Source organism: Bos grunniens, chromosome 6 (assembly GCF_055505025.1).
Source record: "Bos grunniens cultivar Pamir isolate PY7600 chromosome 6, Bosgru_T2T1.0, whole genome shotgun sequence".
Classification (NCBI taxonomy): domain Eukaryota; kingdom Metazoa; phylum Chordata; class Mammalia; order Artiodactyla; family Bovidae; genus Bos; species Bos grunniens.
Window position 1 is genome coordinate 85,560,112 of NC_141170.1, and position 26,050 is coordinate 85,586,161.

General features: G+C 37.0%; 1 long non-coding RNA gene across 7 annotated transcripts in view; it reads right to left on the reverse strand.

Annotated features, from left to right (window-relative positions):
• The window catches only part of LOC147370963 (uncharacterized), a 476,306-nt gene that overhangs the window by 164,334 nt on the left and 285,922 nt on the right, over positions 1-26,050 (reverse strand). The window contains exon 4 of one of the 7 annotated variants that reach the window (XR_015165668.1): positions 5,307-6,399. The exons of the other annotated variants lie outside the window; for them this stretch is intronic. This is a non-coding gene — a long non-coding RNA (uncharacterized LOC147370963). Of the gene's footprint in view, positions 1-5,306; positions 6,400-26,050 lie in introns of those variants that run through there. 7 annotated transcript variants of the gene reach the window in all.

The following is a 26,050-nucleotide window of genomic DNA, read 5'->3' on the forward strand; positions in this document are numbered from 1 at the left end:
GGAAAATCCCATGGATGGAGGAGCCCGGTAGGCTACAGTCCATGGGGTTGCAAAGAGTCAGACACGACTGAGCGGCTTCACTTCACTTCTCATGGCAGTTCCACTGTGCTCTTCCTGTGCTAAAGAAAAATTTTCAGAGACAATAGAGATGGTGTCCATCTTTGACCCAAAACATTTCTGAAGCAGATTCAGAAAGTAGCATTACCTCCAAGGGAAACTAGATATTCTTCAGGAGCGAGAAGGGTAAAGGATCTGAGGCCTTGAGGTGCTCAGATTTGTCCCTGCCTGATTCATCTCTAGAATTCACACAGCTTAACAGTGCAAGGCACGTGAGAGACATTCAGTTAATATTCAGTATTGATTGACATTCAGTTAATATTTCAACTATTGTGAATAAAGAAACCACACTACTTTCAACAAATATAGAGATCATTAGGGAAAAACTTACAAAGACATCACTAGGAGTAAAGCTATTTATGAGGAATGAGAGTTATAAAATTTATTTACTTGTGGTTACTATCTCAAAAAATTCAAAATCATATGTCTGACAGTAATGTCAAATAATAAATATGAGTGTAAATTTTTTATCATTGTCATTTCTATAAGAAAAGTGAAGATCGCTTTGTATGGTTATATAAATTTTTTGTGATGTTTATGATGTTTAAAAATTTACAAATTTATCATAAGTAGTTGAATAAGCAAAGGGTTTTCAGATTTGGGACTTCTATGTCTTAAATGTGTTGCTGCTGTTCTGTTGCTCAGTTATGTCCAACTCTTTGTGGCTCCATGGACTGTAGCACACCAAGCTTCCCTGTCCTTCATCATCTTCCAGAGTTTCATCTTCCATGAGTTTCTCAAACTCATATCCATTGAGTCAGTGAAGCCATCCAAACATCTTGCCCTTTGTCATCCCCTTCTCCCCCTGCCTTCTATCTCCCCCAGCATCAGGGTCTTTTCTAATGAGGTGGCTCTTCACATCAAGTAACCAAAATATTGGAGGTTCAGCATCAGCCCTTCCAAGGAATATTCAACACAATAAATGTGTTGGCCTGCATCATTTCTTATGTATTAATGGTGACATGGGCACCTTTTAGGGGCTTCCCTGGCAGCTCAGTGATAAAGAAACTATCTACATTGCAGAAGACCCAGGTCCATCCCTGGGCAGGAAGATCCCCTGGAGGAGGGCAGGGCAACCCACTCCAGTATTCCTGCCTGGAGAATCTCATGAACAGAGGAGCCTGGCAGGCTGTAGTCCAGAGGGTCACACAGAGTCGGAAACGACTGAAGTGACTAAGCAGCAGCAGCCACTTTTTATAACATGGCAACTTTTGTGTGAGAAGGGGCCTCCAATAACATGTTTGAAAGTACCAATAAAGCACACACTTTTTTATCCTGCTGTGTCTGCTACTGGAGATGTTGAAAGCCTGTGAGATTTCAACACCTGCTAGGAAGCATTAATGACCCTAAAACATTTTAAAGGGATTATGAATGGTGGACTGTGGCAATGCCTTTTATTAGTTTCCATTAGTTGGATTCCCTGTTATCCACAAATGTTTTCAAGTCACTCAAATGTCATATTAGTCACAGTGACTAAAAACTTTTTAAGGGAACTAACTGACTTTCAGACTACAGGGAAGTGGTTCCATCTCTTTTATTTATAAGTTAAGGTTACCTTTTTTTTTTTTTTTTTAGCAAGTGTGCCAAGCATTTAAGTTTTATGATTTATAAACTATTTTTAAAATATTTTATGATTTAACATAATTTTCAGATATTGAAAACTACTTTCTATATAGAAAAACAGAGTCTGGTGTGATGGTAGAAATTAGGAAGAACATGGCCAAGATGTGAAAATCCACTCTTGCTAGAGCTACCTCCAGTAGCAATGGGATAGACTAACAGATCAAAGAACAAGGCTCTGAATAGAGCTGCTGAAGACAAACTGCTCCAATTATTTGATTTGGATAATAATTCATAATGAATCTCTGGCTATATATTTATTAATATATTTATTAAAACATGCAAGGCCATGTGGTACACATCTCAGCTTCAGGGAGAACAAAAGAATTTCTATATTCTAGTTGAAAACAAGAAAATAGACAAAGCTAGTAAAGAAAATGAATAAAGAAAGCAATGGGGTGGATGTTCTTATAATAGAGATTAACAAGTTTCAGCAAATACTAGTTCAGAAAAGATGTTGCTGGAGATAGAATACACCTAACAAGAGAGAATTTTCAGGAAAACCCTCTGTGAGGGCATAGAATGTTAAATCGAAAGAGGGGGTGTGAGAAAAGTCACTCATAGGAAAAGTAGAGAAAAGCTTGTTTAAAGCTTTTAGAAAGAAAATAGTACACATGTAAAGAGTTTAAGGCACACAAAAAAAGTGTTTCTTTTTCTTTTTTTTTATAAAGAAAATGGAAGACTAATGACCTAGAACTTAAAAAGTGACTCCAGAGTGAAAATATAGCCAGGCCACCCACCAGCTGGTAGATATCGGAGTCGTAACCACCACAGACCTTCAGCCTGTGATGGCAGTTCCCAGTCTACTCACCAGTAGGCTGGCAACAGACCTGGGAATTCTGGGCCCTGGCCCCACTCACCAACAGACCAAGACCAGCTCTGAGAAACCATAGACCCATCAGCCAGGTGCCATGACCTACCAGTGAGCCTATGTAAGCTTCAGGACATCCCAGACCCTGTAGCCTGCTGTGGCAGGAACAGACCCCACCCACTAGTAGGCCAACACCAGCTCTAGGGCTCTCTGAGATATACAGCCAATGATTCCAGGATTCAGCCCCACCCAGCTATGAGCCAGCACCAGTTCTTGAGGCTCTAGGCCCTGCAGTCATAGGACCCTACCTTGACCCTACCTTGCTCTGCATATCAGTGGGGCACTACTAATGTCTAGGCCCTGGCCCCACCAAACAGTGGGAAGACATCAGCCCAGGAACCACTGCAGCCACATAATCTGCCTTGTCAAGATTCAGCTGCCAACACAGCAGCAAGCTGGCACCATACCAGGTACCCCAGGCCCCATCTCTGCCCACTAGCAGGTCAACTATCCTTATAACACCTTGGAATGCTTCATCAGTGCCCCCAGGATCCAGCCCTACCTACAAGCGGGCTAATACCAGCTTTAGAAATCCCCTGACTTTGCAATCAAAGAACCTGGAACTCAGCTTAGTGAGCTGTTGCTAGTGTCAGGACACTCTGGGCCCAGGCTCTGCCCACCAGCAGGCTAAAACCAGCTCTGAAGGACCACGGATCCCTAAGCTAGCCACTTTGGGATATAGCCCCACTCAATCAGTTGGCCAGCATCATTTTTGTGACACCATAGGACCCACAGGGAGCTATGTTAAGAACCAGCAGGCCAACATTAGATCCAGGAACCTTAGCCTCACAAACACCCACCCCAGGTCTTGGCTCTGTCCATCAAGAGGCCAGCACTAGCCCCAGGATACCCTGGGGTTCTGCAGCCAGCCATCTGTGACCTGGTCCCATCAAAAATGACTGACAGCCGGCACAAGGCAGGACTTGGCAACCAACTTGATTAGAGTCCAGCCACACCTACCAGACTACCCACAGTTATCAACCTGCCTCAATCAAAAGACCCATACAGCCCACACAGGGGGCAAATCTAGAGTATATAGATCTATCGAACAGTGGAAAGTGTGCCGCTGGAATCATAGGATGCTCATCCAAAAAAAGGCCACTTTCTTCACAGTTGGGAAACATAATAAGGGCAGTTTAAGAGATCTTTTAGACAATATTAATCACTAGACATTATAACTCAGAAAAAGTCATGTGAATTGGTGAGAATATGCCATAAAATAAAGATCTACATTTATCCAATGCTGCACAAGTGAGGTCCATTATAAGCAATCACCAAGTTGTTAGATTTATGGATAGGGAAGGCAATGGCACCCCACTCCAGTACTCTTGCCTGGAAAATCCCATGGATGGAGGAGCCTGGTGGGCTGCAGTCCATGGGGTCGCTGAGAGTCGGACACGACTAAGCGACTTCACTTTCACTTTCATGCATTGGAGAAGGAAATGGCAACCCACTCCATTATTCTTGCCTGGAGAATCCCAGGGACGGTGGAGCCTGGTGGGCTGCCGTCTATGGGGTTGCACAGAGTCGGACACAACTGAAGTGACTTAGCAGTAGCAGTAGCAGTTAGACAACATTTAAGCATATTAACACTTGCATTATTGGGATTCTAGAAAGAGAAGACATAAAGGGCTGAGAACATATTTGACAATGTAATAGCTGAAAACTTCCCTAACCTGTTATAAGAAACAAATACCCAAGTCCAGAAAGCATACAGAGTCCCAACAGGATCAACTCAACACATTTATATCTGTCTGGACAGATCATCCAGACAGAAATTTAGCAAGGAAACACTGGCCTTAAATGACTATTAGAAAAATGGACCTAATAGATATTCATAGAAAATTTCATCCATAAACAGTACAATACATTCTTTTCTTGGGCACATGGAACTTTCCCCAGGATAGGTTGCACGCTCAAACACAAAACAAGTCTAGTAAATTTAAGAACATTGAAATCATATCTAGCATCCATTCCAACTACAACACTATGGCACTAGAAATTGACTACAAGAAAAAAAATTGGCAATAAACACAATCACATGGATGGAGAGGGTGTGTGTGCTAAGTTGCTTCAGTAATGTCCTACTCTTTGCAACTCTATGCACCATAGCCCACCAGGCTCCTCTGTCCATAGGGTTCTCCAGGTTAGAATAGTGGGGAGGGTTGCCATGCCCTTCTCCAGGGATCTTCCCAACCCTGGGATAGAACCTGCATCTCTTATGTCTACCTGCTTTGACAGGTGGGTGGGTTCCTAGCACCACCTGGGAAGCTCATGGAGAGTAACAGTACACCACTAAACAATCCATGGATTACTGAGGAAATCAAAGGAAAAAATATCTGGACACAAATGAAGATGAAAACAATGATTCAAAATCTATGAAATACAGCAAAAGTAGTACTAAGAGGGAAGTTTATATCTGTAAAAGCTTAACTCAAGAAACAAGGAAAATCTAAAATGAACAACCTTACGGTATACCTAAAGGAACTAGAAATAGAAGAGCAAACAGATCCTAAAGTTAGTAGATGGAAAGAAATAATAAAGATCAGAGCAGAAATAAATAATGTAGAGACTACAGAAATACAAAGATCAGTGAAATGAAGAGCTGGTTCTTTGAAAAGGTAAACAAACCTGATAAAACATCAGCCAGATTCATCAAGAAATAACGAGGGCCCAAATTAATAAAATCAGAAGTGAAAAAGAAGCTATGAGCAAAAGAAACAAAATTAAAAATAAACAGTGGGATCTAATTAAACTGAAAGCTTTTGTACAGCAAAGAAAATCATCAACAAAACAAAAAGGTAACCTAATGAATAGGAGAAATATTTCCAAATCACATGACAAATAATGGGTTAATATTTAATATATAAAAACAGTTCATACAACACAATACCAAAAAATAACCTTAATAAAAAAGTGGACAGAAGACCTGAATAGACATTTTTCCAAAGAAAACATGCAGATGACCAAGAGGCACATGAAAATATGCACATCATTAAACATCAGAGAACTGTAAATCAAAACCACAATGAGATATAACTTCAAGATTGTCACAATTGAAATGGTTATCAACAAATTGACTACAGTTAACAAATGTTGGCAAGGATATGCAAGGAACACTTGCACACTATTGATGGGAATGTAACTTGGTGGGGAGAAAACAGTATAGGAGAATAGGAGGTTCTCAAAAAACTAAAAATCCAGCAATCCCACTCCTGGGTATAGATTCAAAAGGAAAAAAGAAACAGTAATTCAAAAACTATATGTGATTCAATGTTCATAGCAGCATTATTTGCAACAGTCAAAATATGGAAGTGATCTAAGTGTCCATCAACAGACAAATGGACAAAAAAATGATGTTTTATGTATGTATAACAGAATATTCAGTTCAGTCGCTCAGTCGTGTCCAACTCTTTGCAACCCCATGAATCGCAGCACGCCAGGCTTCCCTGTCCATCACCAACTCCAGGAGTTCACTCAGACTCACGTCCATCGAGTCAGTGATGCCATCCAGCCATCTCATCCTCTGTCGTCCCCTTCTCCTCCTGCCCCCAATCCCTCCCAGCATCAGAGTCTTTTCCAATGAGTCAACTCTTCGCATGAGGTGACCAAAGTACTGGAGTTTCAGCTTCAGCATCATTCCTTCCAAAGAAATCCCAGGGCTGATCTCCTTCAGAATGGACTGGTTGGATCTCCTTGCAGTCCAAGGGACTCTCAAGAGTCTTCTCATAAAAACAATGAAATTTTGCCATTTTCCACAACTTCAATCAACCTAAAGGGAATTATGCTTACTGAAGTAAGCCAGATAAAGACAAATATTGAAGGTTATCATTGACATGTGAAATCTAAGAAATAATACAAATGAATATAACAAAAGAGAAACAGACTCACATGTATAGAGAAGAAAGTAATTGCCAGTGAGTAGAGGAAAGGGAAAAGGGTTGAAGAGAGATAGCAGATTAAGAAGTACAAACTACAATTTATAAAATAAATAAGCTACAAAGACATACTGTACAGAGGGAATATGACCAATAATTCATAATATTTTTAAATAAAAAATAATCTATAAAAATTTAGTATATTGTATGCCTGAAGCTAATATAATTTTATAAACAAGTATACTTCAGTAAAACAAGTAAGTATAATGTAGATGTTCAAGCTGGTTTTAGAAAAGGCAGAGGAACCAGAGATCAAATTGCCAACATCCGCTGAATCATGGAAAAAGCAAGAGAGTTCCAGAAAAACATCTACTTCTGCTTTATTGACTATGCCAAAGCCTTTGACTGTGTGGATCACAATAAACTGTATAAAATTCTGAAAGAGATGGGAATACCAGACCACCTGACCTGCCTCTTGAGAAACCTATATGCGGGTCAGGAAGCAACAGTTAGAACTGGACATGGAACAACAGACTGGCTCCAAATAGGAAAAGGAGTACGTTAAGGCTGTATACTGTCACCCTGCTTTTTAAAATTATGCATACATCATGAGAAACGCTGGGCTGGAGGATGCACAAGCTGGAATCAAGACTGCCAGGAGAAATATCAATAACCTCAGATACGCAGATGACACCACCCTTATGGCAGAAAGTGAAGAGGAACTGAAAAGCCTCTTGATGAAAGTGAAAGAGGAGAGTGAAAATGTTGGCTTAAAGATCAACATTCAGAAAACGAAGATGATGGCATCTGGTCCCATCACTTTGTGGGAAACAGATGGAGATATAGTGGAAACAGTGTCAGACTTTGTTTTGGAGGGCTCCAAAATCACTGCAGATGGTGATTGCAGCCATGAAATTAAAAGACGCTTACTCCTTGGAAGGAAAGTTATGACCAACCTAGATAGCATATACAGAAGCAGAGACATTACTTTGCCAAAAAAGGTCCATCTAGTCAAGGCTATGGTTTTTCCAGTGGTCATGTAGGGATGTGAGAGTTGGACTATGAAGAAAGCTGAGTGCTGAAGAACTGGTGCTTTTGAACTGTGGTGTTGGAGAAGACTCTTGAGAGTTCCTTGGACTGCAAGGAGATCCAACCAGTCCATTCTAAAGGAGATCAGTCCTGGGTGTTCTATGGAAGGAATGACGCTGAAGCTGAAACTCCAGTACTGTGGCCACCTCATGCAAAGAATTGACTCATTGGAATAGACTGTGATGCTGGGAGGGATTAGGGGCAGGAGGAGGGTACCTCAGAGGATGAGATGGCTGGATGGCATCACCGACTCGATGGCCATGAGTTTGAGTGAACTCCTGGAGTTGGTGACGGACAGGGAGACCTGGCATGCTGGGATTCACGGGGTTGCAAAGAATCGGACATAACTGAGCGACTGAACTGAATTGAACTGAGGACCTTGAAGATCATTGTAAGCAGTTTGGATATTAGTCTAAATGCAGTAGGAAACTCCTGCCAACTTTCACCATTTTGTTTCCATTGAAATGATTAGTCTATTTCCTGAGTGAAGATTAAATTGATTGAAGAAAAATAGTAAGAAAGGAGACAAGAGACTGTTGCATAGACCAGGGAAGGAATGTTGATGACATATAGTTGAATTGATGAGGTGGAAATTGTTACAAGTGATGGACTGGTCATATAATATGGAGGTTGAATCAACAGAATTTTCTGGTTAATTGAATGTGGAGGATGAGGTGAAATCAGAAACCAAGAATGGCTCAGATTCCAAGTTCAAGCAATAATATGTATAATGAGCCAGTCATGAAGACTGGGGAAAATGCTATCAAGTTCTGTAATAATTGAGACTGATCCACTGAAGTTATTTGACAATTTAAAATTCTAAAGATTCTCATGAGGAAAATATTTTCTTTTTATAATCTTTAATTTATTTAGATTGTCACAGTTAGTATAATATCCATTATCTAAAACATAAATTATTGTTTATTTTCCTCTTTTTTGAAACATGAGAAAAAGTCTGATATAAAGTAAATGTGTGATATTTCGGTGAGATAAGACAAATTCATACCTGCTTCATATCTGTTTCTCAGTTATTCTACTTTTTCCAGAAGTGTGAACAAAACTGTCTTGACATTCATTGCATTATGATTGATATAAAATTATTGGAACAGCTCATAAAACTTGAAGCTAGTTTTTAAAATAGACTTAAAAATCAGAAATAGATTACATTGACAAAATATTTAAAGTAAATACCTAAGGAAGACACTGTAATTGGTGTCAAAATTTAATTTGACAATTTATTTTGCATTTCTTTGATAGCCAGCATTCATGAGAGCCCCAGTGATCATGACCTCCTGGTATTCACATCCTTGTTTAGCCAGGCCCCTCCCACATTGTATCAGAACTGGGCTCTATGACCCATAGAATATGCCAGAAGTGATGGTATATCGCTTCTGAGGGGAAATCATTAAAGATATTATGTATTTTCCTCTCTCGTGTCAGTACTGGGATCTCAGTAGCTCAGGGAAAGCTGGCTTTCATGACTTAAGAAGTCCACATGGCGAAAAACTGACATTTCTGGAGAACATCGGATGAGGGACTAAGGCATCTTAATAGCCATATGAGTGAGTTTAAACAGAGATCTTCCAACCCTCATCAGACCTTCAGATGACTGCAGCTCTGGCCAACATCTGGATTAAAACCCCACGAGAAACTCTGAGTTCCAATTACTAGCTAAGCTGTTTCCAAATTCCCAGCTTACAGAGGCTGTGAGGTAATAAATATGAGACAATAAATACATTCTGAAAGTTTTGGAGGTAATTTATTTATATAGCAACAACAACAAAAAACTAATGCTCCATTCCTTATAAGAAACAGAGGAATAAGTGAATCTTCCGTATTAAAGGAGAGATAAGGATGCCATGAAGTCATAATGAGAGATGAAAATTCACCTTTGAGGAGGGACAGATGGAAAAGTTGTCTGGGAAGGATGTATTAGTACTTTCAATATAATGTGTGTAACCACCGTTGTGACCAGATCAAAGAGAAAGACAGTATGCCTGTACTCAAGAGTCATAGTCCTAAATGTCTTATTAAGAAAATTGAAAAACTGAGGCAGATTCAGAAAGAGTGTTCTACCAACACCAGATTTGTGAGATGCTCTATGAAGAAAAAGAGGAAGGGGAATAATGTGGGAAAACAGAAGGCATTGAAACAATATCACATGAACATTTGCACAATAAATAAACCTATTTACCATACTTTCACCCCCAGTGTTAGTCTACTTGGACTGCTATAAAAAAAAAATACCAAAGATTTAAGGCCTTAAATAGAAATGTATTTTCCCAGATTTCTGGAGGCTGAAGGTCCAAGATGAAGGTTATCGGCAGGTTTGGTTTCTACTGAGGCCTCTCTCCTTGGTTCGTACATGACTGCCTTCTCATATTCTCACATGGCCTGGTCTCTTTGTACTCCCATTTTCCAGTGATTCCTCTTGTATGTCTTAATATCTCTTTATGAGGACATCAGAGGTATCGAAGTAAGCACTATACGTGAGACCTCATTTAACCTTAATTACCACTGTAATGGCTCTGTCTCTAAATACAATCATATTATGAGCTACCAGGGTTTAGGCTTCAATATATGGATTCTAGGGGACACAGTTTATTCCATAACACCCACATTTTCCCAAATTATTGGACTATGAAACCTGTACTTAGACTAAAGGGCATCCCTGATGTCTAGGAATTCATCAAATTAGTTCTCAAAGTACCTAAGTAATTTCTTTTCTGTAATGTGTTCTCTAATAAAATGGTCACTAAAAATTCAGTGTCTACTCCAACAATCTGCTATACTCAATAGGAAAATGCACTCCTGCCCCTCCTGAGCCACATGTCACTCCTTGTGTCTGTGTGGCGCCATCAAGAAAAAACAGAGGTGGAATTTAATCCAGAGAAATAGTTTCAATATTGTTGAAAAAGGCAAAATGAGGAGCAGTGAAAGGAGCAAAGAAAAAATGGTAATATTGAGGTGCCACCAGTCCTGTTCTGTAACCCACAAGCTTGTGACTGCTGCTGTATTTGCAGATTTGATTTATATGGTTTTGGATCCACTCCCAAACTGCAGCAGTGACAAGGGCTATCGGATCAACCAGCATGCTGCCTGTGCTTAAGATTCCAAACTAACCTTACCCCTCCTGTTGCCACAAGGCAACCTCCAGCAGTTTGCATACTTGGGAAGACAGAAGATTGACGTGTCTCTCTTCTTTCTACCTTGTGATTTCCTACCCCTGTTTCCTATTGGCAGTGGCCTAGAGGAAGCCTCTAATGGCAGACTGGGAAATAAAGTTCAAGACTCCCAGCTCTAGCAGTTTGAGACTGAGAGACAGGTGATAGCTAACACAGTGGTAGCCCAGTCTATGGTCAACTGTACTGTATACTTAAGCAAAACAAATGCCGTACAGTCATTGCAAAAAAAATAAAAGGCCTGCAAATGATGCAATGACTGATTGAAGTGAAAAGAATAAGAAGCCCTGAAGAACACTGAATTAGCTTTCAGATATTTTTGCAAGAAAGATTCTCTTTGAAGTTCTTTTATAAAAGTCAAATATGAAGCTCAGGATATAGTATTGTACTATTTGGTGTCATTAGTAAAACAATGGTACAAAAATTTAATATTATTTACTTCTTAAATTAGCACATTATAATACTAACACAATTCCTATTAACTAATTTCCATTGTTTTTCACTTTATTTTGTAAAATACAGCTGCAAATCAAAATAATAAAATTTTCTTCCATGAAATTAAATTTCCCTTCCTAAGTGGATCCACTTAAATCAGACTTTTTCCACTACCAATTTTACTCAGAGAATGGAAACTTCTGTAATGCCTATCAATATGCTGAAAACCACTTTTCTGTGGTTTCCAGAACCCAATATATTTTGGGGAACATTGATATAAGAAGAAAAGTCAGATTTGCCACAATGACTGCTTTTCTATAAAGCAGTTGGCTTACTTCATTACTGATGTAAAATTTCAGGATACTTTTTCAAGAGTATGTGATTAAGAACAGTAGTTTTGCAAGGCTAAAATATAAACTAAAGAACTTACGCATTCCTTTTCAAGCTAACAGTTCTGATATACGTGCCATGGGGTTTGGTTCAATATTAGAATGCGTGTTGCTTGTGAGTTCCTGCAGTTCTGTGCTCCCATGATTTAGAGTAAGGTTAGTCTTGAGTATATTTTTGCAGCAATAAAATAATATTTTGTGGAAAATCTGTTTTTACCTTGTGCTTCACTGATACCCACATGGCTTATTTTATTTTTTTCCTATATGGCTAAGGGAGCCAGGCAGATGGTTAAATAAATGCTTCAAGCATGTTAAAATTAAACTTGACATTTCTGATTACCTTGGCAGATACTGCCAATGGTTTACCACAATGAAATTTTGGGGTAAACTATTTCAAACTTTTTTTATATAAAATGTAGTTCTAAGGATAAAAATTATTATTATATACAGAAGAGTATAGTTACATGCTGACATAACTGATAGCTATATAACTTAACTTATATAGACTATACTATTTAAAATTATGAAACTATTTTATTAGTTATAATTCAGGACCTTAAGACAAATTATACTTTCATAAATGTAGTAATGTTATCAATATTGTGAAATATTTAGTGAAAATTCATTGTGGATCCAGTATTCTCAGCTGCAACCTTTTTGGAGTCCAGTATAAGAACAGACTATTAGGGGTTTTATTCCTGAAACTATGACTAAGCCACATTTGGTTGTGCCAAGTGACTCATTAATCATAGGAAGAATATTTAGGAGGCGTGTGGTGATCCATCTGGCAAGTGACCTAGAGAAGAAAGAAATTTGCTCATCTCTGCAGTGTCTGCTTTGGAAGTCAGGTGCATTATCTCTGCCTCACAAACTCATATCTTACTGGGATAAAGAAAGGGACAGCCTCATTTTTAGACTAATTGAAAGGGCACCATGGCCATTCTGAATTTTGATGAGACAGAGAAATAGTCAGACATAGGCCAGAATTTGAATATACCATATTTGTGTAAGAAGATAAACTGACTTGGTTGGCTGCCACACATGGAATCAATTATAGAGTTGCAGTTAATTGGGCCAATATTTAAAGGGAAGGTTTCTATACTTAGTTACTGACTGGTGAGTGCCTTTCTAATCCCTTAAATATTCTTGGAATTGTGAAACAAGATGGTAGTATTAACATATTTTTTTAACTTGAAAATCTGCTTCAAAATTATAGAGGTAAAACTATTTTTAACTATTGAAATAACTGTTGATGTGTAAAAACAAGATGAAAATTTTCATAAATATTTATTAAAAGGATCATCAAGCCTCTAAGTTCACACTGAAGTAACAGGGTTTATAAATGCTGGTATGAGACAGGTCTGAAGGGTTTGTGTTTTAGTGACTGAGTCCTGGGATCCATTATGTTCCTACAGTTGGTGTCAGAGAGATGATGCTAAGCTCCATGTTTGAGGTGAAGAGTGGGGATATAATCCTGAATCATAAACAGAAGAACAAATATTTCCACCCATTATCCTAGAATTTGGCAGAAAATTTATGGTTGCTTATATCTGGGAAAAAAATCAAAGGTACAAATTAAATGTTGGAAATGGCCAGCCTCTGACCTATAGCTATCAATACAAGATTTAATTGGAAGACGTGAACTCCAAAGACCCTTGAGATGAAGTACTTGACAAACACCTACTGTACAGAGAGTAGAAAACTCCACATAGTTTGCATCTCAAACTAAAATTACAAAATTCATTAAGAAATCCTATGCCATCAAGTGTAAACCCAAGATTTCCAAATAAGAGACAACACACTTAAGAAAATGGAATATAATATTTGAAATAGATGTTAAATTAAGTGTGATTAAAATACTCAACTTACAGGTAGAAATAAAAGCTATTAGAGGCTTTTAATTAACAAGTAGATAAGTTTGAAAAAAATCATTTGGCAAGAATAAGATATAGAACTGGAAAGATAGAATAAACGATGGTCTTGATAAACCAAACAGAGGATATTTACTTAAGAGGTAAAGAGTATCAAATGAAGTTAAGGAAAATATAGGAAAGAGTTAAAGACAGGGAAGATAATTCACGTGCTTCCAAACTGATGACTATAATGATTTTCTAAGGCATACAGTAGAATGCAGAAGAAAAAAGGGATGAAAAAAGAAAATGGCTGAAAATTCTCTGGAACCAAATAACATGATTCTCAAAACTAAAAATAAATAAATAAATAAAAATTCAGAGTACTGAGTATGATTAAAAAATAACTTAGGAGGGTAACAACAGAATGATAGTATTACAGTTATCATATCTCAAGATATTAATATTTCTTACAGTAACATAATACATAGGCACAATAACACCTACAGACAACCTCTGCAACAAACTAAATAAGATGCAACAAATCCCATTATAAGAATAAACAGTGCCAAATCACTTACATCAGCATCATGCAGAAAGGAATGAAGAGATATAAGAAGAGATAAGAGGGACTTAAAATATCTCTGAAAACTAGGCACCTTGTTATAACTTGAATTGTGTGTCCACAGCAAGATATTGCTGCTACTGTTTAGTCACTAAGTCATATCCTACTCTTTGGGACCCCATGAACTGTAGCTCACCAGGCTCCTGTGTTCATGGGATTTCCCAGACAAAAATAATGGAGTGGGTTGCCATTTTCCTCTCCAGGTGATCTTCCCAGCACAAGGATCAAAACCAAATCTCCTGCTTGGCAGAAAAATGATTATTATTATTATTTTTTTTTTTTTTTTACCACTGAGCCACATGGAAAGCCCTGGCAAGATATATTGAGGCTCTAATTTCCAGTATTCAGAATGTGACCTTATTTGGAAATAAGGTCGGTAGAGAGGTAGTCAATGAGAATCATGTAGGTGAACTGTAGGCGAGCATAATGTCCTAATTAAAAGAAGGAATTTGGACACAGACACATACACACAGGGAGAATGCCATGTGAACATGAAAGCAGGGATCAAGAAGATGCAACTACAAACCAAGGAAGATCAAAGATTGCCAGCAAATTAGAAGCTAGGAGAGATGTACGCAACAGGTTCCCCCTTATTAGAAACCAAGCCTGCCAACACCTTGGACTTTTAGCCTCCAGAATTGCAAGACAAAAAACTTCTGTTGTATTAATATAAAGTACTCAGTGTGTGATGCTTTATATGGCAGCCCTAGCAAACTAATACAGAATCAGATATCAAATTGTCAACATTTTTTTTTTTTTGAGGAATGCTCACAGTCCGTATGAGAGCAGCTTCTAAAGAAAAGGGCTCAGTGGCTCATTTGGTAAAGACTGCCTGCAAGATCCCCTAGAGAAGAAAATGGAAACCCACTCCAGTATCTTGCTTGGAGAATTCCATGGACAGAAGAGCCGGACAGGCTACAGTCTGTGGGATCACAAAGCTTTGGACAAGACTGAGTGATTAACTTCTAAAGAAAGGCTCTAGATTTTGGAGGGGGAAAGGGACCAATAAATATCATTTGAGTCCTAGAATCTCTTAACTATGCAGAAAAGTTTCACCCTAATAGAAATAGTGACTAAGATGTTGAGTCTTAATGTCTAGAGTTATACATTTCCATCTCTACAATTCTGCCAGAATTTCTGATGGTTTCTCTGTCCTGTTGCAGTAGGTCTACCTGGGAAAGCCGGATTCTCAGCCTCTTGCTTGACACTCAGAATTGGTAAGAACCTCCCAGAGTAAAACCAAAAGCATAATTTTGGCTCAACTCTTTGGCTTTTCCTTCTTGGTAATATAGGTCTTTCTTATCCTGGATTTTTGGCCTTCTCTGGTGCCTCACATGGTAAAGAATCTGCCTGCAATGTGGGAGACGCAGCTTCAATCCCTGGGTCAGGAAGATCCCCTGGAGAAGGAAATGGCTACATGGTTACCCACTCACAGTATTCTTGCTTGGAGAATCCCATGGACAGTGGGGCCTAGAGGGCTACAGTCCGTGAGGTCACAAAGAGCTGGACATGACTGAGTGACTAACACTTTCACTTTCAAAATGAATTTAAGACACTAACAACTCTCTCTCATATCATTATCTATCTTGTATATGAAATGTATGTGCATGGCTGTATATACGTGTATGTATACATGTGGCTTTCCACATTTTATTCACATATATGAGTGTGTTGCTTTTCATATTTTTGATGGAAATATTAAATATGACCTATACACTAAGTTAACCAATACAATAAACTATCAAAAACATACATACTATATTTGGTGCTGTATTTTAAAGAAGATGTAAGTGAAATATTTGGCTATACAATAATAAACATGTTGTTTCCTCCTTTTCAGGTAAGTTATTCAACCTGTAGTTCAACCCCCTCAAGAATGACCATTTCACACCATGACTCTCCTTACCGCAAATGACATAAAACAATTTTTCAGCATTTTCTCACTTAGAATTATTTTAGAAGAGAGCTGGAGCCTGGACATCTTTACTAACATTCAGGGGAGTCTAATGATCTGTTTGTGTGTAAAGTGGCCCTAAATTCTGTGCTTGAAGTTACTGAAGCTTTATATTCCTAATATGTTAAACCTAAATTAACTTTCTTAATGCAGACAACAAAGGTAATCTCAAACCTAAGTTTCTTCCAGAAATTTTTGGGGCTAACTTACAATGTGAGAATAATCAGAAGCAAAGAGATTTGGCCACACTTTTTTACTAAAACAAGTGTAAGTTTCTCAGAATTTGTAAAATACCAAACCACCTATCTGACGTCTCTTACTTCTTTTCTAGACTTGAAAAAGACAGAATATTCTCTTTTATTTCCTCTTCTTGGTACAAAATTTGAATTCAAGGAATGAATCCATTTACATTAGGAATAAATCTCCTTGAGACAAAAAGAGAAGAAAACACTCAAATGCTTCTCCCATCCAACCTATTGTAACACAAAAATTTACATTTTTCCTCCTAAAATTCATTTAAAAGGAGCACTATTCAGTTCAAGGCAAAGATTGCCTAATACAAAAGAAAAACATAAAGTGTACATTTCTCAATTTGTTCTTTTATTATATAATTTTTCTCTTTAAAATTAATAAGAAAATTATCACACTGCATTGATAATTATTATCTCCTTAAAAATAGTCACACTGATGATTCAGTTAAATGTTTTATAAACTGTTTGGGTTTGCAAATAAGATTATTTTCCACATGTTATATGAAGGGTTTGGCACAAGATATTCATGAACAATAAAATGAGTCTGGCGACTAATTCCTCTTTCTCTACCAGACTGGAAAATTTCCCATAAATTTTATTTGTGTTCCTCTGTTTGTGACAACCATCTGCTTAGTCTTCACACCATTTTGTGTTTAGCCAAGATGAAATTAAAATTGACAGAAGTATCTACTATAAAAAAAAGCAGCACAGATAACTGGGAAGGAGAATGTAAGTCTGCACCATTGCTTTGCATCCAACACATTCATTATGACAGTGTTCTGCATGCAAACATTTTGAGAGTTGCTGAGAAGAATCAGTTTATAATGGAGTGTTTAAATTTAATGAAAAAATATTTAGGATGTATAAATATTTATTTCATTAAATGAAAAGGTTAGCAATTTAAAGTGTCATACTTCTTTGGCCACTTGATGCAAAGAGCTGACTCATTGGAAAAGACCCTGACGCTGGGAAAGATTGAGGGCACAAGGAGAAGGCACAACAGGATGAGATGTTTGGATGGCATCACTGATTCTACGGACATGAGTTTGAACAAACTCCAGGAGGTAGTGAAGGGAAACCTGGCGTGCTGCAGTTCACAGGGCTGCAAAGAGTCAGACATCCCTTGGTGACTGAACAACAGTCGTAAAGCATCCCTCTGAAACAAAGCTAATCCTTGTATTCCTTCCTTCTTGGTCACAGGCATGAGACTCTGAAACCAAAGTATTATTTAATAATAAACATTAAACTACATAATACTTTTACATCAAATATTTTAACTATATCAACATATTGTAGCTCTAATTCCTAGTCATCGGGTAAATTGTGAGCTTACCAGCTTGTTACTGTAACAAAGAAAAATAGCAAGGGAATGACAATGTGTGAAATATCAATAACATGTCATGTCAAATTATTTGAAGACAGAAGAAAAATATTGTAGGGGGTCCACTGAACACTTTTAAGTAAGGTTGAGATTGACTATCAATCAGTGAAATGAAATTTGTTTTAGCCCTTTCTAATCAGATGGCTTTAAGTGTAGATAATGAAAGAGAGACACACCCAAACAAGATTAGTCCTTATTCTGGCAGCACTCTTTAAAGGAGGAATCTTGACAGTACCCACTTAAAATTGGTCAAATACAGCCATCACCTCTTTTCAGACTGTTTATGCAATTCTCAATTACTATCAAATAAATAATGATCACTGCACATTAATTTTGGTTTTATTTCTGTAAAACTAAGTTATAAGAACTACCCTAATAATAATGAATATAGAAGGCTCTGAAATGAACCATTAAAACCAGAGATTTTTATATTTAAGGACAGACAACTTCTAAATTGTTTTATATACAGTGAAAGTGTATATAGCTTATGTTACTTTTTGTGGTCAAAACAAAAAAGAATTTTTTGGGTCAAAGACATACCTGAGATTTTACTTTTGTAAGAATATATAATTCATATATATATATACACACACACACATAGAAAGAGAGAGAGAGAGAGAGAGATTTTATATAGTCTAAGCATTTGACCTTTTAAAAATATTTTGAGGGTTGCATTATATGACAGTTATATGTAAAAATCAAGTGAAATAGTTTTTTTCACTTCAGTAAGATCAGTCTGCAATTAGCCATGTGGATTTTATTGAAAAATTTTAGTTTTTTCAAGGAGCAGGTCAGTCATAGTTCTAAATATTTTTATTAGAATGTTTTTCTTAGTTTCTAAATATTTTATTAGAATATTTTCCTAAATATTTTTCTAAATATTTTCTTATAATGTAATAGAAGTATTACATTCACACACACACACACACACACACACACACACAATTTCTGGCAGTTTGGTGGAGCAACATTCCCAGCCACCAGTAACTATGATTAAAATTTTATGTAAAATATGGATAACACTAAAATTAAATATTAACGTACTTCATTTTTTACAGCACATTTGGTTTACAGAAAAACTGAGCAGATGATACAAAGTGTTCCTTTATACCTTTACTCTTCCCCATCACGGGAGAGTTTCCCCTATTATTAACATCTTCACTGCTACTGCTGCTGCTGCTGCTGCTGCTAAGTCACTTCAGTTATGTCCAACTCTGTGCGACCCATACGGCAGCCCACCAGGCTCCCCTGTCCCTGGGATTCTCCAGGCAAGAACGCTGGAGTGGGTTGCCATTTCCTTCTTCAATGCATGAAAATGAAAAGTGAAAGTGAAGTTGGTCAGTCATGTCTGACCCTCAGCAACCCCATGGACTGCAGCCTTCCAGGCTCCTCCATCCAGGGGATTTTCTAGGCAGGAGTACTGGAGTGGGGTGCCATTGCCACTGCTGTGGTACATTTGTTACAAATTGGTGAATCAATGTTGATACATTATTGTTAACTGAAGTCCATATTTTCAATTTGGGTCCATTCTGTGCTGTTCATTCTATAGATATTAACTAATGTAAAATTACATGTTTTCACCATGATAGTGTCATGCAGTAGAGGTTGATTAAACATCCCCTGTGTTCCTCTTTTTCATCTTTTCTTCCTGAAATGCTGGCACCTAATAATTTTTCTCACTGTCTCTATAATTTTGTCTTTTTCAAAATGTCACATAGTTGGAATCAAACACTATACAGTCTTTTCAAATTAGCTTCTTTCACCAAGCAATATATTTACATTTAATTTTCCTCTTGTGTCTTTTCATGACTCGATAGCTTTTAAAATCACTGAGTAATACTCTGCTGTGTGGATGTATCTCGGTTTGTTTATTCATTCATTTTTTGAGCACATTTTCACCACTTTCATTTTTTATTATGAATAAAGTTGTTGTACATATGTCTTCAAGCTTTCATGTATGTAAATTTTCAACTCATTTGGGTACATACCTAGGAGCACAATTACTGGATCACATGGGAAGATTCTGATGAGCTCTGTAAGAAACCTCCAAATAACCTTTCCAAATTGTGCAACCATTTTTCATTCTCACTACCAATGAAGGTGAATTCCTGTTGCTCTACATCCTAACCACCATGTATTATTGTCAGGTTTATCAATTTTAGCCATTCTAATAGGTATATAGGGGTATCTCATAGTTGTTTTAATTTACAATTCTCTAATGTCATAATGGGAATACCAGACCACCTGACCTGCCTCTTGAGAAACCTATATGCAGGTCAGAAGCAACAGTTAAAACTGGACATGGAACAACAGACTGGTTCCAAATAGGAAAAGGAGTACGTCAAGGCTGTATATTGTCACCCTGCTTATTTAACTTAGATGCAGAGTACATCATGAGAAATGCTGGGCTGGAAGAAGCACAAGCTGGAATCAAGATTGCTGGAAGAAATATCAGTAACCTCAGATATGCAGATGACACCACCGTTATGGCAGAAAGTGAAGAGGAACTAAAGAGCCTCTTGATGAAAGTGAAAGAAGATAGTGAAAAAGTTGGCTTAAAGCTCAGCATTCAGAAAACGAAGATCATGGCATCTGGTCCCATCACTTCATGGGAAAAATGGGGAAACAGTGGAAAATGTCAGGCTTTGTTTTTTTGGGCTCCAAAATCACTGCAGATGGTGATTTCAGCCATGAAATTAAATGACGCTTACTCCTTGGAAGGAAAGTTATGACCAACCTAGATAGCATATTGAAAGCAGAGATGTTACTTTGCCAACAAATGTGCGTCTATACAAGGCAATGGTTTTTCCAGTGGTCATGTATGGATGTGAGAGTTGGACTGTGAAGAAAGCTGAGCACTGAAGAATTGATGCTTTTGAATTGTGGTGTTGGAGAAGACTCTTGAGAGTCCCTTGGACTGCAAGGAGATCCAACCAGTCCATCCTAAAGGAGAATAGTCCTAAGTGTTCATTGGAAGGACTGATGCTGAAGCTGAAGCTCCAATACTTTGGCCACCTCATGCGAAGAGCTGACTCATTGGAAAAGACCCTGATTGGGGGCAGGAGGACAAGGGGATGACAGAGGATGAGATGGCTGGATGGCATCACCAATTCGATGGTCATGAGTTTGAGTGAACTCTGGGAATTGGTGATAGACATGGAGGCCTGGCGTGCTGTGATTCATGGGGTCGCAAAGAGTCGGACATGACTGAGCGACTGAACTGAACTGAATGTCATATGATGTTGAGCACATTTTAATATACATATTTATTATTATCTACAGTAATACATCTGTTTAGATCTTTTACCTAATTTTTAATTGGATTGTTTTATTATTTTTGAGTTTTAAGTGTTCTTTTTATGTTTTAGATATAAGTCTTTATCAGATATCTGTTTTGCAAATATCTCCAACTAGTCTGTGACTGATCTTTTCATTCTCTTAAACATGATCTCATATAGAACATAATATCCAGTTGATAGATGGTGATGTTCTATTTAACTATAGTTTTATTAAACTTGTGCCCTCTGCATTTGTCCGTTACTGGTATAGAGGGGTGCTGGAGTCTCCAATTCTGACAGCAGAGTTGTTATTTCTCTTTGCAGTTCCATCATGTTTTGCCTCACATGTTTTCGAAGTCTGTTTTCAGGCATGTACCCATTAAGGGTTAGTATGTCCTTAGAGACTTGATCCCTCTTTCTTTATGTATTGCTTCTCTTTATCCCTGATGATTTTCCTTGTTTCAAGTGTGCTTTGTTTGAAATTAATACAGCTATCCTTGCTTCCTTCCATTTGTGTTGCCATGATTTATGTTTCTCCATTTCTTTACTTTAAATCTATACATATATTTATTTTCCATGTGGGTTTTTTTGTAGACAATGTATAGCTGGGTTTTTATTTATTCACTCTGATAGTCTAATGATATGCATTAAATAATTCATATTTATAGTGCTTATTAATATAGCTGGGTTAACAGCCGAAATATTTGCAACTATTTCTGTTAGTTGCCCTGATATTTTTTCTTTTTTTCTTCCATTCTTTTTCTGCCTTCTGTGGTTTTATTTGAATGCTTATATAATTCCTTTTTCTCTTTCTTAGCATATCAGTTATACTTCTTTTAAAAAATCTTATTGTTATTGTCCTAGAGTTTGCGATATACATTTGTCCTCAGTACTCTGATGTATCTAACAAGAATTGGTGATTTTCAGATATTTTCTTGTTACAATATCTGGGGTAACAACTTCCTAATTAGTGAAAAAAGGAACACAGATGTATACATAAACTTGTGAAACTTATTAAGTATACTTAATAAATCATGTAAACACATGTTGATTATAATAGTGTCAAGGAGCTTAAATTACTTTCAATGGAACAAAAATTATACTGACACTGACTTCCTACAATAAACGATATAAGTCAAAAAGTAGTGGAATAATCTTACTCCATATTTAGTTTTTTTTTTTTTCTTGACATCTTTTGTAAGGATGAAGTTAAAAAAAATACATTCCACAACAATGATAAACAGATTTTATTACAAATGTAATATTACTAAAGAAAATTCTTAAGATATTGTAGGCAGAAAAAAATAATAGCAAAGGAAAATTTCAAGATGCAAAAAAATAAAGAAGGAACAAAAAAAGCTATGCTGCTGCTGCTGCTAAGTTGCTTCAGTCGTGTCCGACTCTGTGAGACCCCATAGAGGGCAGCCCACCAGGCTCCCCCGTCCCTGGGATTCTCCAGGCAAGAACATTGGAGTGGGTTGCCATTTCCTTCTCCAATGCATGAAAGTGAAAAGTGAAAGGGAAGTCGCTCAGTCATGTCTGACTCTTAGCAACCCTATGGACTGCAGCCTACCAGGCTCCTCTGTCCATGGGATTTTCCAGGCAAGAGTACTGGAGTGGGGTGCCATTGCCTTCTCCATAAATAAGTGCAAAAACGTAAAGAAATCTGTAAAAACAACAATAACTCCTCTGTGGGTTTCAGAAATAATATACATGATAAAACTAGTATATAAATGTCAAATGATACATTTGATATTAAATACTCAAGTTTAACTTAAGGGAGAGTAGTAAATATATCAAAAAATTTAGATTTTGATGACTAAAGAATTAATGATAAAATATTTAGTGTAACTACACAATTTGAAAATAGAATGTATAATATTCTAATTAATAGGGGAAATAACAGATTAAAAAATAATTCTGGCAAACAATGGGATATTGCAGTGGTGTCAGGGCATAGGGATGTACTATAATAGAACATGTAAGTTAAGTCTGTAAAATAATAAATTTTAATATATTAAGAATTTCAAAGGAAAATTTGCCTTTTTTTGATAGAAGAGTCACTGTAAATTTTGAATCAAACTTCATGCAAATAGAAATACTGAATAGGAAGAAAAAGAAAAAGTTTAGGAAAAGAGTGAAGCAATACTAATTACTACCTTTAAAAAGCAAATAACAGCTATAGTACTATCATTTTGTGATATTTTATATATATGCATGTAAAGTTGTCAAGAACAGGGAGAGATATCTGTGCTGGAAATGCATATTAGGGAGTATGGGGTCGCAAAGAGTTGGACACAACTGAGTGACTGAACTGACTGACTGATGTATAGAAAATATTTAAAACCAGAAGACTTGATAAGACACTAAGGGAGTGAATTTTAGTAAACAAACAAACAAACAAAGAATCATGACTGCCAGAAACCACCAGGTCTTAGAGAGCAGAGATGAAGAAGAAACAGTAAAAGAGATAAAACACAAACCATTCATTTGAAAGGAGAAAAGCCAGGAGAATGCAGTGTTCTGGACCTGAAGTGAAGTATGTCAAAGAGAAATGATTGATGAACCATGTCAAAGCCTGATTATAGTTCAAAAAAGAAGACTGGAGATGATGACTCATTATTAGACAACAATGATGAGATACTGATGATGTTGATTACTCCTATGGCATATGAGTTCCCCATTTCCTTTATCAAAAACAATGGTTTAATTTTTAAAAATAATTATCCCTCATCTTCCCTTTAAATAACAAGTGAAAGTTTACTTTTCATTGGCTTGCTTATTCCCAAACCCTACACATTAAATATAGAGGGTCTCTGTATTTTAGACTTAACTGGTTCATATTACTCAGGAAGAGAAATTTCATTTAAAAGTTTTTCTCATGGTTAAGTCTTACTGAGCAGATTAAGTCATTGTATTTAGAGTATACAAGATTATTATTTCTTTCTTTCATTAATATAGATGCTGCTGCTGCTAAATCGCTTCAGTCCTGTCTGACTCTGTGCGACCCCATAGACGGCAGCCCACCAGGCTCCCCCGTCCCTGGGATTCTCCAGGCAAGAACACTGGAGTGGGTTGCCATTTCCTTCTCCAATGCATGAAAGTGAAAAGTGAAAGTGAAGTCGCTCAGTTGTGTCCAACTCTTAGCGACCCCATGGACTGCAACCTACCAGGCTCCTCCGTCCATGGGATTTTCCGGACAAGAGTACTGGAGTGGGGTGCCATTGCCTTCTCTGTAATATGGATGACATTTTATAAAAATAACTTTAAGAAATATTCTATCCAGGATCATGCAATACGCTGACAGGGAGTAAATAGAGAACCACCTCAGCTATTGCCAGGGATTCTTCTGTTATAAGAAGAGGGACCACTAAGTTTCCTCTGTCTGCTCTAAAAGTACCACCACTTTTTTTCCTTTCAACAACCCTATGGGGCTTGTACAGACATTCTTGCTGATCTAGGCTTAAATGAATTTGTTACTACATTCTTTTAGATAGGATTTTATTGACTAGATATCTTTATGGAATTAGCCCTTCTAAGCCAATTTTTCTAATCTTAATCTTGCTAAATTTAATGTCTTACTTATCCTACTGGTTTTCTTCTGAGATTTCAAATTTCCATATATAGAGCCTAAATTATGACAAAAGCTGAATATCAAATTTTGGTTTAATAATTCAAAATATAGTCATATTTGGCTAAGAGAAAAATAAGATCTCCAATTCTCATGTGCCATCAACAGTGCCACCCACCTGCTTTCATTAACTGTGTATTTACAAATATTTATACTGAAGAAGGCACACATTAGGAAAATTCTCAATGTATTTGGGTGTATTTTGTTTCAACTACAAATCCTTTTTTCCCAGCTAACTCTGAGATGCCTCATGTATGTCTTGAAGTTTCCTTATGTTCCTTTTGTTCTCAGTTTAGACTGAAAGAAGGTATAGGTTGCTTGCTTTATAGTTCCTTTTCCATGATCCCCAAATTGATTCCTATTTGACCTTATACAGGATAGCAATTTCTAAGCACAGATTATATCTGGGTCTCATCTTTCAATCCATGTGGAAATGTTAAAAAGAAAAAAGTAAAACTTGAAGGTGATAAGAAGAAAATGGAATAGCTCTGCCTATTTTTTTTAATAATGACTTTTCTCCTTCCCATTAAATGTCAATTCCATATTATGGCAGACTGACTCTGATTTTCATGATTCCATATAGTTCTTTACTAACATTAGTGATTCTTGATGGGTAGACTTCAGCAAGTAGTTTGAAGCTCTGAACTCACCCTACAGATTGAAGTGTGCGATCAAGCAATTATTATTCATAGCACCATTTAAAAACATGTCCAAACCTAGAAAAGAGCAACCTTAAATAAAATAGGCATATTTTTTGGTTGCATCCAAAGTTGAGATTTCTATCCCATCTATGATATATACTATGATATCTTTATATGAAAGAGAAAATGAGTAATTTATTCATGAAAGTTCACAAGATTCGTGATGAGGAATGTTACACACTAATAAACCAAAGCCAAAACTCTTTTTAAAAAAGAAAAACTCACCAAATATTTAACTAGAGAGAGCCATGAGCAATAGTGCTGAAACTGAAAGCTGAACTTATAAAATTTGAAAATACATTAATGTCTTTCTTAACCCAATAGTAGTATACATAATCATTTCAATGTATAGTGTGATTCAACTAGGAGAACAGGAAAAAAGAAAAGAGATAAGTTGCAGAAACTTCAATGAGAACTGAGCTCAATTTCGTCATGTGTAAAGTTTGAGATATTGAACTAGATATTCTTCATGGTTCTTGCCATATCTGAAATATGAGTTTTTTATTTTATTTTATTTTTTTTTTTATTCTTCCAATTTTATTTTATTTTTAAACTTTACATAATTGTATTAGTTTTGCCAAATATCAAAATGAATCCGCCACAGGTATACATGTGTTCCCCATCCCGAACCCTCCTCCCTCCTCCCTCCCCATACCATCCCTCTGGGCCGTCCCAGTGCACCAGCCCCAAGCATCCAGCATCATGCATCGAACCTGGACTGGCAACTCGTTTCCTACATGATATTTTACATGTTTCATTGCCATTCTCCCAAATCTTCCCACCCTCTCCCTCTCCCAC